This window comes from Arvicanthis niloticus, chromosome 11 (assembly GCF_011762505.2).
Source record: "Arvicanthis niloticus isolate mArvNil1 chromosome 11, mArvNil1.pat.X, whole genome shotgun sequence".
Lineage (NCBI taxonomy): Eukaryota > Metazoa > Chordata > Mammalia > Rodentia > Muridae > Arvicanthis > Arvicanthis niloticus.
The window spans coordinates 12,254,182-12,272,845 of record NC_047668.1 but is presented as its reverse complement, the minus strand read 5'-3'; the positions used below and the strand labels follow the sequence as shown (position 1 = coordinate 12,272,845).

The following is an 18,664-nucleotide window of genomic DNA, read 5'->3' as shown; positions in this document are numbered from 1 at the left end:
ACTTGATCATCAGTGTGATGGGATCAAACAAAAATGCTTTCAGGAGGTCTCAAAGCTTCTGTTTCCTGTGGCCCTGGATATCTGGAGATTCAAATAGTGAGTAAAATAGGAACATCCTAGATGCCATAACAGCCCCATAAATATCTCCTCAGCAGAGCAGAGGGTCTCCCTCTGGGGCTGAGATGCTTCCTTTGAAGTCACAAGGCAGAAGCTGTACATGTGGAAGAGGCAGGCAACTTACTACTGTCATTATTCAGTGTTGCTTCAGAGACTTTTAAGCAATACTAGATTTATCACAGTTTTCTTATAGGAAATTTTAGTTTCATCTGAAGCCTTGATCAATGAACTGTTCTGTCTTTGTAGTTGACCTGCCATGGTAATTCCCATACTTGTGGGCCAAGAAGCCCTTTTGGAATCCGATTAAATGGGTGATGTGACATTTATAGTTTCAGAGATTAGAACACCTGGAACGAGGCCCAGAATTTATCAGGTCTCTGGGGGAGCCTCTAGTACAAAAACAACCTGGCCCTTGTTGGAGAATTCGATTCAGAGCCAGCCTTTTGCTCTGTCCCAACATGAGGTCTCTCCCAGCTACAGCAGATCCCCTGGGTTCGATCTCTCAGCACTCCACATCTATCTTATGTGCTCAGTAAACATTTTGTATTCTTAATTTGGTTTGATTTTGCTTAGGAACTAGTTAGTGTACCTGTAAATGTTTGGAATTGATGGAAGAGGAGTCTAATGATAGGACCAGTTGAAAACCTCCATTTCTACTAATATTTATGTTTCTATCTGCACAAGCTGAGCCATCATTTAGTTATTTTTAAAGTATACACTTATTTTATTCATAATTACAAATAAAATAAGTATACACTTATAAACAAAAAATAAGTATACACTTATTTTATTTGTAATTACAAGAGCAAAGTATGCTTGTTATTTTTTAAAAACTCATTTTATTTTATGTGTAGATGTTTTGCCTGCATGTGCCACTGTATATCATCAGTGCGCAGTGACAGTGGAGGCCAGAAGAGAGAGCAGATCTCCTGGAACTGGAGTTACAGATGGGTATCAGCAGCCAGATGGGTGCTGGGAATTGAGCCTGGGTCTTCTGGAAGAGCATCCAGTGCTCTTGACCACTGAACAATCTCTCCAGCCCCAAAGTGAGGTGACTTCTGAGTTCCAAAGGACATTGGAAGTCTGTCTGGGAAACGACAGGGAAGGAAGTTGGGAGCAAAGAAAAGCAACACAGCGGCATTTAGATAATTCTCAGCCTTCTCAGAGGCTCATGTAGGAAGACAGAGCCGTTTAGAAATGTGGGAACCTGAAGCCCTTCAGCCATAGGGAAGCCCTCCTCAGTACAGATGCTGGGAAGCAGCAGACTTGAAGCTGCAGCAGAGAGTTCCATAATGCAACCAATAGTGAAATACATGTGAGAGGAATCTGTTTTGAGTCTATTTTTCTGCCCCTAGTTAAATGTCAATGAAGCACGAGGGCCAAACTAAGACACTCAAGACATAACGAGTCAACAGGTTTGGTGTGCGTGGATGCAGAAAACAACGACAACAACAAAAACTTGACATGTGAAGTAACCAAAAGAGTCAAGAAAAACAGCATATGAGATACAAGAAGCTTCGACTTCTTGGTTTGACCTAAAATATTTATTGAAGCATTGAAGAAAATTAAAGGGATTCCTTTTGACCCAGGAAGTAGACCATTATTATTTAAGTGACAAAAGGGGTCAAGACTGAGGACCACATTTTTTTTTCTCATATGTTCAGATTTAATCAGATGTCAGAGGGTTAGTCTCTATAAAGGATACTTTGAAGTCATTTGGGAATGTAAATTAATCCACTTGTTTTATAGACTAAAATTTGAAAGTGTCTTAATATGAAAAGATAGAAATTATTAACTGCCAAAGCAAATGCAGCGTGATTTCATTCAGGAAACACACGGGTACACTCAGAGGGAGACTGTGGGGCTGCAAGAAAATCTACTAGGGCTTTTCAGTATTTCTCTTGTTGGTAAGAGTGTGGCTATGCTTTCATTTTTACATTTATTCATTTATATTTATTTATTTATCTGTTTTTGTGACACATCTCTTTGTGTAGCCCTGGTTGTCCTGGAACTTTCTATACCAACCAGACTCAAACTGACAGACATCTGCCTGCTTCTGCCTTCCAAGTACTGAGACTAAAGGTGGGCATCTGCCTGCCAAGCTCACAGTTTAATTTTTAAGATTAGTCTGTCTTAATCCTCTAGTTTCCCTCTGTATGTGGCACATTTGTGAAAATAAAAGGCATAAGCCCCCCCCCCCCCAAGAATTACTTTGTGAACCTGAATTTCTTTTTCCTTTATCTACATGTAACCTGTAGTGCAAAATACAGTCCTGACAATAGGTTTTCCTTCAGTATTTAATAAGAAATGTAGAGGTTATACAGATAAGAAACCTGGTCGATTAAGTCTAGTGAGTCACATGACTGAAAATTTCCTCAAACACACCTGCTTTAGGTAGACTCGGATGTCATATGCACAACCTGTGTTTTTAATTTCGCAGCCTCACCAGAGAGACACGTGGACATCTGGGGGTCAGGACAGCACATCAACGTCTCGGATCATAACAATGCGTATGAATTAAGATGGAGTCTTAATGCCTGTGTGTTACATATGGAGGGCAAATCTCTGATTGAAACCTTAAGGCAGCCTCTATCACAGAAAATGAGACTATTTCTAAGAAGCCTGTGAGGAACAGGAAGAGGCCTCTCTTGCTTTACAGTGTGAGTCACACATGTGTGCCAACACTTCACTCTGACCCCTAATTATTTCCAACACCATAGATGCAAAGAATATGATATATATATATATATATATATATATTAAGAATATGAGATATATATAATATTCTTATTATATACACACATATATCATATATATATACATTATACACACATATATATGTATGTATGTATATATATATACATATTTCTTGGGTATTCACAAAGGAAATAAAGAACAATTGTACATTTGTGACTCTTGGAAACCAGTACACGTTCCACGTGGGAGAGGTGAGGATGGGGAGAAAATAGCATATGAGAGAGACTCTGTAACTTTCTGTATTAGCCATAGGATGATTTAGTTCCCTGAACATTGTGTAAGTAAAATCATATAACTGAATGTGAAAACATACACTTTCTAGGGGATGTGCTAGATGGTAGGGAGAAAGAGAACAATCAAAGACAGAGAAGTGAGCATGAATTCAAGATTTTAAGAAACTTTAGGGGCAAGTGAAAATAGGTATTCTAGGTGGGTAGTTAGTTAGTTTGCTTTTTCAACACAGAGTTTCTCTGTGTAGCCCTAGCTGTCCTGGCATTCACTATGTAGACCAGGGCCTGGCCTCTAACTCAGGGGCCTCTGCCTCTGCCTCCCAAGTGCTAGAATTAAAGGTGTGTACCACCTAGATGGGTTTTGTAAACCATTGGCCATCAACATTTCTTTCTTATTTTTTTTTTTTAAGACAGGGTCTCTCTGTGTAGTCCTGGCTGTCCTGGAACTCACTCTGTAGACCAGGCTGACCTCGAACTCAGAAATCTGCCTGCCTCTGCCTCCCCAGTGCTGGGATTAAAGGTGTGCGCCACCACCGCCCAGCAGCCATCAACATTTCTTACACCTTACATAGATGACAAAGAATGTGTTGATTAAATCCATGAGTAGACTTCAGCATGCATCTCTTTGGGGTGTTCTTCTTTTTTAAGAATGTAATTTGCTGTTCTCACCTAGGAATTGCGTTCTGCAAAATTCCATTTTGGAACTTTAAGTTTTTGTCACTAAATAGCAGGTGGGAAGAGAAGTTTGGTTTGGGGCATTTTGAAACAGAGTCTCACTGTGTAGCCCAGGCTTGTTCTCACGGCAATCAATCCTCCAGTCTTCGCCTCCCAAATGCTAGAATGAAAACTATGAGTCCATGCACATAGCTCTAAATATTCTTATTCTTAAAATCTACCTATTTGAAAAATTAGAGAATTTTCAACCACCTCCCTGAAGAACAGATTGCCTAACAAATCTATGAATTATATTACTGACTCTCAGTACTCTGTATCTAGTGACCAGGGTGACATTGAACTTGAGACATTTTCCTCTTGCCTTGTGAGTACTATGGTTATAGGCTTGCACCACCAAGGTCAGCTCCTTTTTTTTTTTTTTTCAAAGTTTTTTTTTTTTTTTTTAAATCTTTCTTTTATCATGCTTTTCATAAATTGTGAAAACATGTCAATAGCTTTTGTCAACCTGAAGATACCCTTTGGCAATCTCTCACAGTCCATAGCATTTCATGTGTAAACCCCATAATCTTTCATTTTTAATGTATTTGTTTATTTATATGCATGGGTGTTGTGTTTGCATGTATGTCTGTGAATCATGTGTGTGGCTGGTGCCCAAAGAGGCGAGAAAAGGGATTGGGATTTCCTGGTACTGGAGTTCCAGATGGCTGTCAGCTGCCATGTGGGTTCTGGGAATTGAACCTGGATCCTCTGGAGGAGTGGTCAGTGCTCTTAGCTACTGACTCATCTCTCTAGCCTCTAATATTATTATCTTAATGTTACTGTGTATTTGCATGTCCCATCCCTCACTCATCTCTGAACATCCCCAGGGCAATGATTTACCCGTCTTTGTATCTCTGGTACTAAGCCCAGAGCCTAAGGCACAGACTATGCTCAAAAGAAAAAAAAAATATTTCAAAGGGTAAACGAATGAGCTCTCCATTACTTCACTCAGATTAAATTATGCCTAAGGCTACCTTTAAAAAGATTGTAAAATCCTACAATGAATGAGTAAATTATACCAACTCTACTGCCTCCTGTTTGGGGTAAATCTCCCTGTGTTGCCTAATCTCCATCTGCAGACTATTGAAGATCCCAAAGATTGGTAAATAAGAAAGGACATATGCAAATGTGCTCTGTTAGACTGCAAAAAGTGCCAACATGATGTAAGGATTTCCTCATTCTAGCAGTCCTATCAAAAGAGGAAATTAAATTTATTGGCCTTGCCAGAGCTTGTGGTTTGTGGCTTCCACGGAAGCAGGAAGTGAGGTCTCTGGAAGAGTGGCAGGGAAAGGTTAAAGGAATGATGTCTGGAGCCAGAACCACCACAGCCTTCAGCTGCTGTGGGAGGCTCTGAGGGAGAACTGAAACCCAGTGACTCAGGGCTTTCCCTCATGACTTGTCTTTGGCCATCAAGATTTTTACCACATAAATGAGGACATTGTTCTTCAAGAAGGATGAGAAGTAGAGATGTTAACACAGAGTCAGAATTAGCCGGTCATGAGCACAGACAGTGTACTCTGCCTATCACTGTTGCGTTCACTTCGTTTGTGTGTGGGTGTGGGCGAGTGGGTGAGTGCGTGCACGTGCTTGTATGGCTGCAGACCATATACGCAATGCCCTGGAGGCCAGACAAGGGCACTGGATCCCCTAGAAGTGGAGTTATGGTTGATTGTGAGCCACCATATAGGTGCTGAGAATCCAACCTGGGTCCTCTGTAAGAACAAGTGTTCTTCACCACTACCCCATAAATGAAGAAAAGAAATAAAAAAAGAAAGGAACATGACTGGACCTAAGTGTGGTGGAGAAGAAGGTTTACTATAGATAAGTGTTGGAGCATAGCCAGAGGCAGGGACATCTGGCAGAGTCCAGAGTAGACGTGACCCTGAGCCATGTGAGAAGAGGGGGAAGGGGACAGGGGAGGAAAGGAAAGTGAACCAGATGCCATAGACAAGAAGCCCAAAGGTTCTAAAATGGTTGGATTATATAAAGATGTGCAGCACAGCCCCCCTGGGCTGGAGAGTTCAGGGTAGGGTGGGGTATACCAGCCGGAAAGGTCCTTAAAGGAAAGGACTAAGGGATGCACAGAGAACCTTGTAGCAAAGTCCGGTCTGATATGCTAAATGTCAGATCATTTCTCCCAGGTTTGAAACCTAACTCAGGGCAAGTGTAGAGGTCAGACGAAAATTTGTGGAGTTTGGTTCTCTCCTTCAACTATGTGGGTCCTAGGTATTGAACTCGAGTTATCAGGTTTAATGCCCTCTGCTCTTCCATCCAGAGCCATCTTACCTGCCTCATGAAAGCAATATTGTGTTAACCAAGTGGTCCAACTTGTCTATGAAGCCATGGCTTTTCTTCTTTGTCACTGTGTTCTCCAGCACCCAGCACAGTGCCTAACACACTTTAGGGTCCTAATAGAAGCACTATGAATGTGAGTGCATCTTTCTGGACTAATGAGCATGGGTATTTGGACATTTTGTCCAGAGCTTTAAACAGACAACCAGAGCCTCTCACTTTAACAAATACTCAGAGAGAGACAGCTTATAAAGGTTTATTTTTACTCCCAGTTCTCCATGGTCAGTTGGCAGCAGATCATGGTGAGGATGTCATAGTGAAGTGTGGTTGGTCACCTGATGGCTGGAAAGTCAAAAGTAAACGTAGAAGATGGTGAGGGAGGAAGAGATCAAGGTCTCAAAATTCCCTTCAAGGTCTTCTCTTCTAAGACCTAAAACTTCCAAAAGTCCCACCTCTCAGATTTCCTACAGTTTCTCACTACTGCGAAGCTGGAGACCAAGCTTCCAACATAAGGTCCTTTGTGAGTCATTTAAGATTCAAACTCTAGGGGCTAGCAAGGTCTTCTCGGGCCAAGATAGGATGAAAGAATGATTATAACCCACAGAGGGGCTAGATCTTGCATCTCACCTGGAGATTCAATCTTCCCAGCCACTTCTGCTGATTTGTTCAAAGATAGATTTATTTATTTATTTATTTATTTATTCATTTAATATATGAGTGAGTTAGCCAGGCAGTACCCCCAGTGGAGGGATGAGAACACCAACCCATCCACAAAACCTTCAACCCAAAATGTGTCCTGTGTACAAGTGGTGGAGGGATAAAGATGGAGCAGAAACTCAGGAAATGGCCAACCAATGACTGGTACAACTTGAGACCCATCCCATGGGCAAGCACCAAACCCTGACACTATTAATGATACTTTTTTTATGCTTGCAGACAGGAACTTAGCATAACTGTCCTCTGAAGGGCTCCACCAAGGAGCTGACAGAAGCAGATGCAGACTTGTAGGGAAATATTAGATAGATCTCAGAAAGCCTTGTGGAAGAGTTAGAAGAAGGATTGAGGTACCTGGAGGAGACAGGACAATATCCTCCCCACTGTCCACCACAGAGAAGTCCTCATTGTCCACCACAGGGATGTCCTCCCCACTGTCTACAACAGGGATGTCCTCCCCACTGTCCACCAAGGTACATCCTCCTGTGCACCACAGGAACATCCTCCCCACGGTCCACCAAAAGGAAGAAGACCAACAGAGACAACTAACAAGGATCCTTAGGGGCTCCCAGAGACTGAACCACCAACCAAAGAGCATGTGTGGGCTGTACCTAGGCCTCCTCACACACATAGCAATGTGAAGCTTGGTTCCCAATTGTCCCTGACTCTGTTGCCTGCCTATGAATCCTGTTCTCCTACCTGGGCTGCCTTGTCTGGCTTCACTGGGAGAGGATGTGCCTAGTCCTGCAGAAACTTGATGTCTCAGGGTGAGTTTGTACCCAGGAGACCCTCCCCCTTCTTAGAGGAGAAGGGGAGAGGGGAGGGTTGGGAAATGAGGGGAGGTTGAAAGTTAATAAATAAATTAATGTGGAAAAAGATTTATTTATTTAATGTATGAGTGTTCTATCTGCATGTACATCTTCATGCCAAAGAGGGCATCAGATCCTATTAAGAGATGGTTGTGAGCCACCATGTGGCTGCTGGGAATTGAACTCAAGACCTTTAGGAAGAGCAGCCAGCCTCTTAACGCTGAGCCATCTCTCCAGCCCCCACCCCCACCCCCACCCCCACCCCCACCCCCACCCCTGCCGCTGATTTTAATAATGGTACTTAGGAAGAAATCAACTCCTACTCTTCCAGAAGAACAGTAATCCTTAACAGAAGCTCAACTTCAAAACGAGGCAACGTGGAAGCCAGAGAAAACAACTCTGGGCATAGGGTATCTGTGAGCAGAGATGGGCTGTGTAATTAGTAGCAGGTACATAACTTTGAAAACGGTTCTTTCTATACTTCTGAGGAGGCTACAGATTTTGTTCGTGTCTGACTTTCTCGCCTCACACACTCAATTTATTGTTTTGGACATTGTTTCAAGAAATATTAAACCGTTTTCGCACAGAGAAACATTTCTCCCAAGCGGTAGAGAGCCAGGTTCCTCTCTGAGGAGGAAATGAAGAGATTGCAGTCGCTTGTCCTAACTCCTGGAACCTGCCTTAGGAGGGGAGTGTGGGCCATCCTTTTGTGAATCCTTGAGGGAGAGAAGAGGACCCTACATTTCCAGAAAGTTTTTTTTCTTCTTCTGCCCTTCTTCCCAGTGTGCATTAGAACCTGGGGGTTTTGTGGGTCTTGGCAACTCATTATGGGTATGGGAGCTTCCTCTCATCCTCAACCTTCTGTTTGATTTAGTCAGTTTACACTAGGCAATTCTTCGCAGCGACGATAAGGCTACCTGGAAGCTGCGATGGGGCAGGTTTTCTCGGGAGATGGCGCTACAGCCTACTCCCTCTGTCAACCGTCCCGCAGCTCAAAGCCTGCGAGGACCCGGCCAGGATCTCGGCAGGCAGTTTTGTTTGCTCTGTAGAGTTTGTCCTATGGCTGAAGCAATCTCAAGAATCTAGCGAGTGCCCATCACTAGAGTGGTCCTCCAGCCTACATCTGCTCGTCCTGGTCCAGATGCTTCAGCGGCGGGCGTTGGCAGTTGGGCTGCAGCAGCTCATGGTACCGCGACCCCAGTGTGAGGTAGAGACTGGGCTGGTGACCTGAGGGGTGACTGCGAACCCGCTGCAACAGCCTGCTTGCAGCAGCCACCAAACTTAAGGACTGTCAGAATGGGGGTTACAGCCTTGGAGGTCTGTGTGGGTCCAGCCTGCTCAGCACTGGGCCAGGAGCAACGGGTAGCGAGTGGTTCTGGTCCTCCAGACGTTGCAGATGGGTCCGGGGCCAGGGTCGCACGTCAGAGGACCCAGACTCACAGAATGGGACGCGTAAAGAGCGCTGATTCAGAGTGCAGTGACTTTGGAAGGAGCAGATTCAGAGTACAAAGGAGCTTCCAGCAGTCCGGGAGGGGGCGATATTCACCAAGCTCTTCTGAAGAGCTACTGCAAAGTGGGGGTGGCTTAGGATACTGTTTGAAAGGGAAATTAAAAAAATCTGAAGCAGAGGTACTTCTTACACTGGGGAGGCTGGCCTGCTGCAAGGAGGTTCTCATATTCAAACCCTAAGATGGCACAAGTGTATTCCTGCCTATCTCCAGCTCCATCTCCCCTCCTTTTATACACACACACACACACACACACACACACACACACACACACACACACACGGGTTGCAACACTTCATTGACAGAGAGTAGCCGGAGATTAGATGAGTGAAGTTGCTATCAGATCATTCGCTCCATCCATTAGTCTCAGATTCTTCTCGTCCACAGCGATTTGACTACAGATAACGAAACATCAACAGGGTTCTGATTGGAGCCTGAGTCTGAGGGTTTGCTCTGTGGAGTTCCTATGGTCTTTGAACCCAAGTCAACATTCAACAGCTCCTAACCAACCAACACCCCCACCCATCCCCACAACTTTCCCCCTCCCCTTCCTCCATCTTCTTCAACTAAATTCAAGTAAGAAAGCAATGTAAGGCCTCCAAAATATTTAAGATTCTCTGATGTCGTTAAGAGACTCAAACACTGTAGTTCGTCTTTGAGACCATTATCATACTTAAGCACACAATTATTTAATGGAAGTCCTTATGTATATGTCATACCATTCAAACACATGCTTCTGTAACAAACTATCAACTTTCCCTCAAGACTGTCATTTATATTATTACAATGACCCTATTTTAAGAACAGGCTTGATAGCCTGTAATCCAGGCACTAGAGAGGCAGTAATGGAGGTGGAGAGGTGGGGTGGGGACCCAGGAGCTCTAGCACCCCCTGACCTATTTTCAGATGAGACCCATTTTCAAACAAGAAGAGCTCATTTAAAATTGAAATTTGCAAATCAAAATTTTTCAAATAATTTTGAAAAGTTGCTTGTATGCAGCAATTTAACCCTGAGTAAATAATTTCCACAAAGTCCCTGCATTGCTAACTTGACCTGATAAAGATGGGACACATGAAGACTTTTCAACCTTCAATTTAAAAAAAAAAAAAAAAAGGTCTTTATGGCTGGGGTGAAAAGGGGCTGGTGAGCTAAGCCAACGGGGCAGTCTGCCTTTACTACGTGCAAAAGCATTCAGACACATGGCGACCCTTTCGCAATAAAACTTTATTGATGATCGTTTGAAAGTTATAGCAACTCCAAGGTTATAAAACTTGCCATAAAATACCAAGCAGTCATTAGTTTACCTGACCTCATTTCAATATAAACTTCCACAAAACATTTTATTTTGTTCCTTCCTAAAGTAGAGAAAGGAACTGGAGGGGGCTAAACACAGCCACCTTTGATTGAGGACCCAAGATCTGCAATCTGACACCTTGACCTTCCTGTCTACAAATAAACAATGAGATTTACACTCTGTTCTTACCTGTAAATATGACAATGAGGATGCTGGCAGCGCCTATGGTTTGGCTCCAACCATTCATTTGTAGAACATGACCCAACCTCAGATTTGGAGGGGTGTTGTTTCTCTGTGGAAGATCAGTGAATTAAGAGTCCGTTAAGGCCATTTGTGTTGTAAGTCTAAGGAGCAAATGGCCACGTGTTGTTTGTCATGTGACCTGAAGAGTGAGTTGTTTAACAGTCCAATTGGGGCATAGTGGAATTGAGAGATAAATGGAGAATTGGCAATTCCTCTACCCTCAGTGATGAGTTTGGAGGAAGGCAACTGCCCTGAGTGATATACTAAGAAGCCTGCAGGAAAGAAACTAAACCAGGCTTTGTCAAAAAAAAAAAAGTTATTGTGGTTCAGCTAACTGCAGTGTGGACTTAAGTCACAGATCAGAAAGCCAGCCAGGGAACACTGGTAACTTGGAGAAGCCTGCCCTGCTCCACTTTGGTTCAGCTGGAGCTCATGCCCTGTTAATGCTTTGTGTAAGTTGGGCCAGTCTACCTTAGTGCAAAGGGATCTCTGAGCAATGGCAGATGGTAAAGATGACCTTGTGTTAGCAGTGTGCTAATTTCTCTCCAACATGTAGAGGTCTGGATACATTCTTCATGGGTTGTTTAAAATATAAGCTTCAAGATAGATCCAAGCATATATGCATGTATGGTGGCTTAGAGAGCTAAATGAAAAACGGGAACTACTTTATGAACTCACTGGAACTCATCTTCATAATGTTATGCTTAGTTTCCTGGTGTGCCTTAAAATATTCTGGGGATTTCATGGACTTTAAACCAGAAAAGAACAACTTAAAAAAATATCAAACTCTCATGCAAAATTCTACTTCTTCAGAATGGTGAGCATGTGCTTGGCAGAGGAAGGTAGCATCTCACAGAAAGGGAACTAAAAGAAGAGAGAGATATAGGAGGAAGCCTTGGAAAGAGTAAATTTTCCTGGGGTCTCACACACACACATACTCACATACACAGACTCACACACATACACTCACACACAGTCACACACACACTCAAACACACACAGACACACACAGACTCACACATACACACACAGAGACTCACACATACACAGACACATACACAGACACACTCACAGACACACATACACACACAGACTCACACACACACACACACACACTTGCACTCACACACAGACACACACAGACTCACACATACTCTCTCTCTCTCTCTCTCTCTCTCTCTCTCTCTCTCTCTCTCACACACACACACACACACACACTCACACAGTCGGTAGGTGCTTTCGGGTTGCCATTTTATATTCCATGTGCATAGGTCCAAGTGTTGCCTTGTGTCAAGAAAGAGGTTTTATGTTTCTTCAGGTTAGTATCAGCTTCCAGCAGTGGGAGGAAACCAAATAGCCTCTGGACTGAATATATCTTTGTTAGGCTTAGAAACACATACATCAGACTGGAGATGTAGCTCACTGGTAGAGCTTTTGACTATTATGTATAGCATGCTAGGTTTGAATTCTTGCACTGAAAAAAAAAGAGCAGGGATAGGAATTTTAAATTCAGTCCTTTGAGCTCGGGGCATTTTGGAAAAGCTCTCACATGGGCTATCCTTAGGAAGAAGCTGACAAATTGCCTTCATAACTGAGATGACTACAATTACATATTGAGACCCACACGAGTGTATAAACCTATTGGCAATAATACATTCGAAGTGATAGCAAAAAAAGTAATTAACATTGGTGTTTAAATATCTTTCTGTTATTAACCCAAGTGTTCATTTTGATTTTTCTAGATTCTTGGAGGGGACCGATGAAAGGGAGAAAAGGTCTCTCTCTTTTTTAAAATAAAAATTGTTACAGAAAGTAGATCTTTCACCCTCAGTATCTATTTCAGAATAAATAAATATTCCTTATTCAAGAAAGGCCATCCAGACTCCTCACACTGATGTTTCACTGTGGCCACATTAATGGCCTGCTAGTAACCTCTAGGCAATTTTATGCAAGCATTGATTATCAAGGTGTGACTCTTCACCTGGACTTCCTTTTCTGATTGTTCCTTCCAGCCTATTCCAGGGAAGACATGGATAGTCCCAAAAGGAATTTCTAGAACATCTTTCAATTTTAAAGAGAGTGTAAAGTACAGCAAGGCACACACTTCAGCTGTTTGTGTTCTGCTCTGAGATACTGTTTTCTCAAGTATTTTCACGTGCTTTCCTGGATGATCAGTTAACTAAGGTTTCAGTAGATGATGAGAAATATGTTTTCAGTATGCCTTACAAATGCATTTGTAATTTTTTGACAGCCGGGTGGTAGAGTTGCTAAACTTCAAATTATACCTGGTGACTTGTAAGACTGTATAACTTTGTCCTCATTGTTTTATTGACACAAGAAACTTTCCCAGAAGATGGGAGGAAATGCAGCTTTTATGTAGTGTCCTCTGTGTGTGTGCACTATTTATTCCTTCTATAGAATTCAGCATACTTTTTTTTTTTTTTTACTGTAGGGGTACATTTTCTAAATGAGACTAATTTGCTTTAATAGAAATAATGGTGTCTTCTATGCACCTAATACCTTTATCCCCAAACATTCATGTGCTTTAGCAGTTCCATGATGAAACACACTGATCATATGTACGTTATGGCCAGAAGCCATGGCTCATCTTACAGGAAACTACAAGGTTAACCCTGTGTTTTCTGTCCTTTCTTCTTTTCTGTTGTGGAAGAAATGCCAAGTCTCCAGATAATTTTCTCTCATAGCTAAAATAGTATAAAAATAAGTTGAATTCCAAATGATAGCATCTTAGCTACCCTCGAGTTAAAAGAAGAGACCAGGGGAGATTGATTCTGGAGGTCATAATCTTTAAATAATTTGGCTATATTGGAATTTCCAGAACTTTAATAGATAGCATGTCTTTCTACTATAGATCCTTCTCTTGGGGGAACACTTTGAATGCAAAAAAATGAGAAAATGAAAAACCAAGGAAACCGCACTTACTTACATCAGCCCCCACTTGGGAACTTTATTTTCTGTGTCAGGGTTGAAGAAATGTCTAGAACTGATCTTGAGCAATAAAATTCTGTTTCTGAGAGATCTAAGAAGTGTGTAAGTAACTGCAGTTTCTTTCTTTTTTTTTAATGGACTGTTAAAATGTGAATTATAAGCTAATTTCCTATCTTTTGTTTTGAGCCTCTCTCCCAATACATATAATGTGATACTTCTGTCTAGCAACCCTGAAATCTGCTGGCTTGATAACATTTACACTGCAAAAGGAATCTGCCCAGGCTGGTAGGCTGGGATGCTTTTTCTTTTAAACCACAGTGGCAGTGGTGGCTGCCCTGGTTGCTCGAGTGGCCTGGCTGGGAAGACTTGTAAATGTCCCATTCTTTACACAGTCAGGAAGGTAGGGTGATTTAACCCAACCACCAGAATTTTCTATTCCTTGACTTTCAGGGGTTTACTTTTTTTTCCCCTCAACTGGCATTATGAGTAACAGGATCATTATTTCTCCCTTTAGTGAAAGGGTGTCTCTAAGAACAGAACCATGTGTTGAAGCAGAAGGCAATCCCAAGGGAACTGGATTAGAATCACCCTAGCAATAAAAACTGCTAAGGGAATTTGTGTTGTCATCTCGCCAGAACATCAGATTCACACCTCTAGTCCTGCAAGAGGTGCTAGGGGGGCCTTTAAAAAGTCCTCTGTAGCTCCGACCTTGGCTTTCTAGCCCACTAAATAGTGGCTCACCCTTTATCCATTGCCTTGGGCTGTTGTCTTGACACTGCAGGAAACAGAACTTGTCTTCTTTTCCCAGTCCTCTAGATCTACCCAGGGAGCCTGTCCAAGTTGGCAATACTGGTACAGCTGTAGTTTATGCAGGACAATGGCTCAGTATTTTGGGTGCTAATCCCCAGCCACCACAACCCCCCCCCAACCACTATATTTCTAGGTTGAATAGAGAGTAGCAACAGAATCCTAACAACAGCACTTCAGTACCTAAAACCTTCTGTAAGACAGACTTTAGTAAGAATTCATACAAAAAGTAAAGAACTATGAGAATTGTTCCTGTCGTTTAACGCCCTCCTGGTATTTTCTTAAACTTCCCCTCAAGAAATCTCTCCCTTACTTTTTGTGTTCTGGAACCATCCTTTTCACTTAGGAGTTTTTGGTTTGCTTCACTGATTTGTTTTTTTTTTTTTTTTTTTTTTTTTTTTTTTTTTTTTTGATTTTAATAAAATTTGTTTTGTCAAATGCTACCTGACTTAACTGTGCTCTTGAGCATCTGTATCTGTTTAAAACTGCCCAGGTCTTATTAGATATGTGCATTGTTTCATTACATAAATGATGTTCTTTAAAAAAATAATTTTTGTGTCTGTGCAAAGAGCAAAAGTCAACATTATTGTTTGATTTTCAGCTAAAATAGAATTTAGGCAAACCAGGCTCTTAATAGAAGGGTTCTTGCCCAGCATGTATGAGGCCTTGGGTTCAATCTTCAGCACTGCAAGAGAATAAAAAGATATGAGCTATATATACTAACTTACAACATTTTGTTGTTGAAAGGTAAATCATGCACTATTGGTAATCTACCCCAACCTGGAACCTTAAAAGCAAATGTACCTGGTGTTGAAATTCGTTTACTCTGCAATTATATTATACTGTATTGTATAATCTTAGTTTATTAAAAAAAAGATTTAGATGTGTGTGTTTGTGTGTGTGTGTGTGGGGGTGTTTGTGTGTTTTCCTTAAGCTTCGTTTTTTTTTTTTTTTTTTTTTTTTTAATCGAAAACTGCTTGGGGTGTGTGTCCCTCAGCGGTTTTCCCAGAGACTCCTTTCGTTAGTAGAGGGGTGGGTTTACTATCTCTCATTCTCTTGAACTGCAGCCTATCTCCACCACCAGAGTCTCCTGCAAGGGACTGCTTGGCTGGAATTTTTAGACAGGCTTTGGCAGAAGTAAGGAAGGTTTTCTCTAGTCTCATCGAAGGGAGTTTCCTGGAGCAGACAATCTGGAATAGAAGGTCCTACCTGCGCCTGTCCAATCTCCAGTGAGAGGCAAGGCCAGGCAGCAAGGACGATTTGTGGCTTGTTGGCGCCCCGCTGGAGACGTTGCAGGTGGGTCATCTGCAATTGAAAAGCTGCTTCCGGCCTGCAGGGCTCAGGTGACCCTCGCCAAGATGCGGGCTGAGACATCCTAGTCTGGACGGGAATTTCAGTTGGAAATACCTATTTGAAATGTCCTCAGCTCAGTCAACTGGGAAGTGACTTCGCTCATCTCCAATTTAGGGGAGACAACAAATCGAATTCTCCGTGGCCCACAGCTAAAGCAAGTCGTCTCCCAATCCAGGAAAGAAATCTGCCTGGAGGAATCAAATCAAGGCTTTCTCTTCCCTTGATTGACACTTCTCCCAGAGCTCACTAAAGTAATTTTATCATTATGTTTTAAACATGAAATAGTTCATTTCTGCGCTGTCTTCATGGTAATGTAAGGAGGGAAAAACTTGAAATGGATTTTCGATGCATCTTCAGGAAAGGAAGGCGGTGGTAGCAGGAACTCTGCAGAAAAAACAGCTAACTCTACCACGTGCACTTTCGGGTCACTCGGGCCCACTAGCTGTGTTAATGACCAGTTCTAATTTTATTGTTTCTAGGCACCTCCTGATTTTGTTCCCACTATAGTGCTCTTTAAAAGAAACACACGGAGATACCAGTGCAAATGCCCCAGAAAAGCAAAAGTGAATATTTTCTGTGCTTGGGTTAACACGCTAAGAGGCACATCCCGTGGACACGTAATGTCAGTCACAAAACAAATTGAACTGCAGAACAAAATTCCTTCTAGTCCCGCCTTGGTCCTCTTTTTGCTATGAGGCTGGGCACCGTTGGAAGATGTGTGGTATCCCCTTCTGGCTGCACTCTGCTTTCTTGCCCTGGCTTACATCGTCCTAGGAAGGGTCAGAACAAACAGCTGGAACCCAAGCTCCCTTTCTGGCTCTCTTCTGGTCAACCTTGACCTATTCAGCTGGCATTCTGTCCATAGTGAGGAGTCCCAGGAAGCTTTGACAGGCTCTGGGGTTTGGCTTAAGAGAGGTTGTCTTTCCTAAGATGTGGAGGGAGTAGGGAGTGTTCATTTCCATTGTAGACACCTGCACTATGGAGTCTTTTCTTCTTTTCTGGGGCCTCTAGTAATTCCCGTAGAGTGGGGAAACCAGGAAAAAAAGCAAGGATAGTAGGAGCCTAGCGGGGCTTCTGACTTACTCTTGCTTAATACGTAATGCGACCTCATTTAAATGTTTTAGGTGTTCACGTTTGATCTTACATGCGTGTTTTATCCGTTATAAAGTCCACAGCCGCTGTGGCCTCCTACCAAATAGTAGGATGAGCTAGCAAAGAACCGGTCCACCGTCCTCTTCCCTTCCTTTAGCGGAGCTTCTTTTCAGTTTTTAGTTTTCCGGGCCCGTAGAGCAAGGGCAACAGCAAATCCATGACCCCGAGTGACCTCCGAGGGCGAAGAAAGATCCTGCAAGATAAGGTGCAGGAGAGAGATAAGTGTTTCCGGTAACGTGAAAAGATCGGTGCTTGGGTTAAACGCTATGGCTTGTGACGAGGCACGGTGCGCGACTTAAAATTCAGCACAACGTTAAGTTTGAATTGTGAAGCCTTCGATCTTCAAACGCCCTTCCCAGACTTGACCGCGCTGGATGCAATCCCGCGCCTGTAGGTGGCGCTGCGATGAGGTGCCTGGGTGAAGAGAACCCTGTCTGAGGTCTGAAAGACATTAAAGGAAAAAAAAAATCGGAAGAAAATTTCCACAACTCCCTTTCTGCCTCTCCACCTCGGCCTGCTACTTTTATTTCGGGGGCGCGGGGGGGTGGGGGAATAACGGAGACAATACCGCTGGACTGAGCTCTGCTAGGTGAGAGAGCACAGAGAGAGCTGGAAGGAGAGGTCCAACTTCACTGTCCAGTGCCTAGGTGTAAGGACAACATCCTGTCACCAACTGGGGACTCGCAGTTATTTACTCCCAGGTCGTTGCATCAACGAATATACTAGTGACTGACCTGATCTGATGCTTTTCGCGAGCTGACCTTCAAATGCCATAAATCCCATCGAAAGCCATTTGACCCTAGTTTGTGCCCATCCAAAGCTTGGGTAGTCCAGGGCTGCCACCCGACCCTAATATAAAGAAGCGCTCTTTGGATGCCTGAGAGCAACCCTAACCACCGGATAACCCCGCATAGAGCATAACCTGACCACAGTAACCCACACTCAACTCCCGGCCTTCACAAGTGCTGTCCTGAAACCAGAACTAGAGGCCTGGTTCTCCTTTATCTTTTCCAGACAGCTTTAGGCTAATCGGGTCTTTCCAGGAGGCTGCCTCATTGCGTTAGCACAACAAACTCCAGAGGGGAAGCTCACAAACCACTGTACTAAACGGCCCCCCGCAGTTTTGACCACCCCCCTCCCCACCCCCCAGCTGCAACTCTCAAAGTCGAGTGGAAGCTCAAGGTCATTGAGTGACCGAGGCCAGAGTCCTCACCATCATACAATCACTACTAAAATTGCAACCCTGGCAAAAGCCGAGGTCCCCTCTGAACAGTTACACGGTCAGCGGGGCCTTCCCACACCCCCAAGACTCCTCCCAGTCGCTATCCCTTAGTAGAGACCTGATTCATGTGTGCACTTGTTGTCCCGCAGCCACAAGTTTTACTCCACGAACAAAAATACGTTCTTTCTTTTGATGCTCTAATAAACAAACGCAATCGTACCACAGGAGGCCCCAAACCATCCTTCTGAAAGCATTTCCACTGTAGAGAACTTAAAAATTGGGGAGGGGGGTGTAATTTGCGTTCAGAAAGTGATGTTAGGGTCACGGCAATTTTCCGAGCCGTTATTTATTTTTACTTTAAAGTCTTTAGGGAAGATTTGCTTATAGACTCGGAAACCTTCCAGTATGAGAATCCCAGAAACCCCGCTCGCCTTCAACTCGGGGGGGGGGGGGTGAAGGTGGAGAACAATTACTGAGTGACGCTAATATGGGGAAACTGAAA

At 43.2% G+C, this 18,664-nt stretch overlaps 1 long non-coding RNA gene across 1 annotated transcript in view; it reads right to left on the bottom strand.

Annotated features, from left to right (window-relative positions):
• Positions 1-10,384: 10,384 nt before the first annotated feature.
• LOC143443842 (uncharacterized) overlaps positions 10,385-18,664 on the bottom strand; it is a 10,287-nt gene continuing 2,007 nt past the window's right edge. Inside the window, exons 2-3 of the long non-coding RNA XR_013113141.1 lie at positions 15,645-17,133; positions 10,385-15,120 (exon numbers count right to left, since the gene is read on the bottom strand). This is a non-coding gene — a long non-coding RNA (uncharacterized LOC143443842). The remainder of the gene's footprint in view (positions 15,121-15,644; positions 17,134-18,664) is intronic.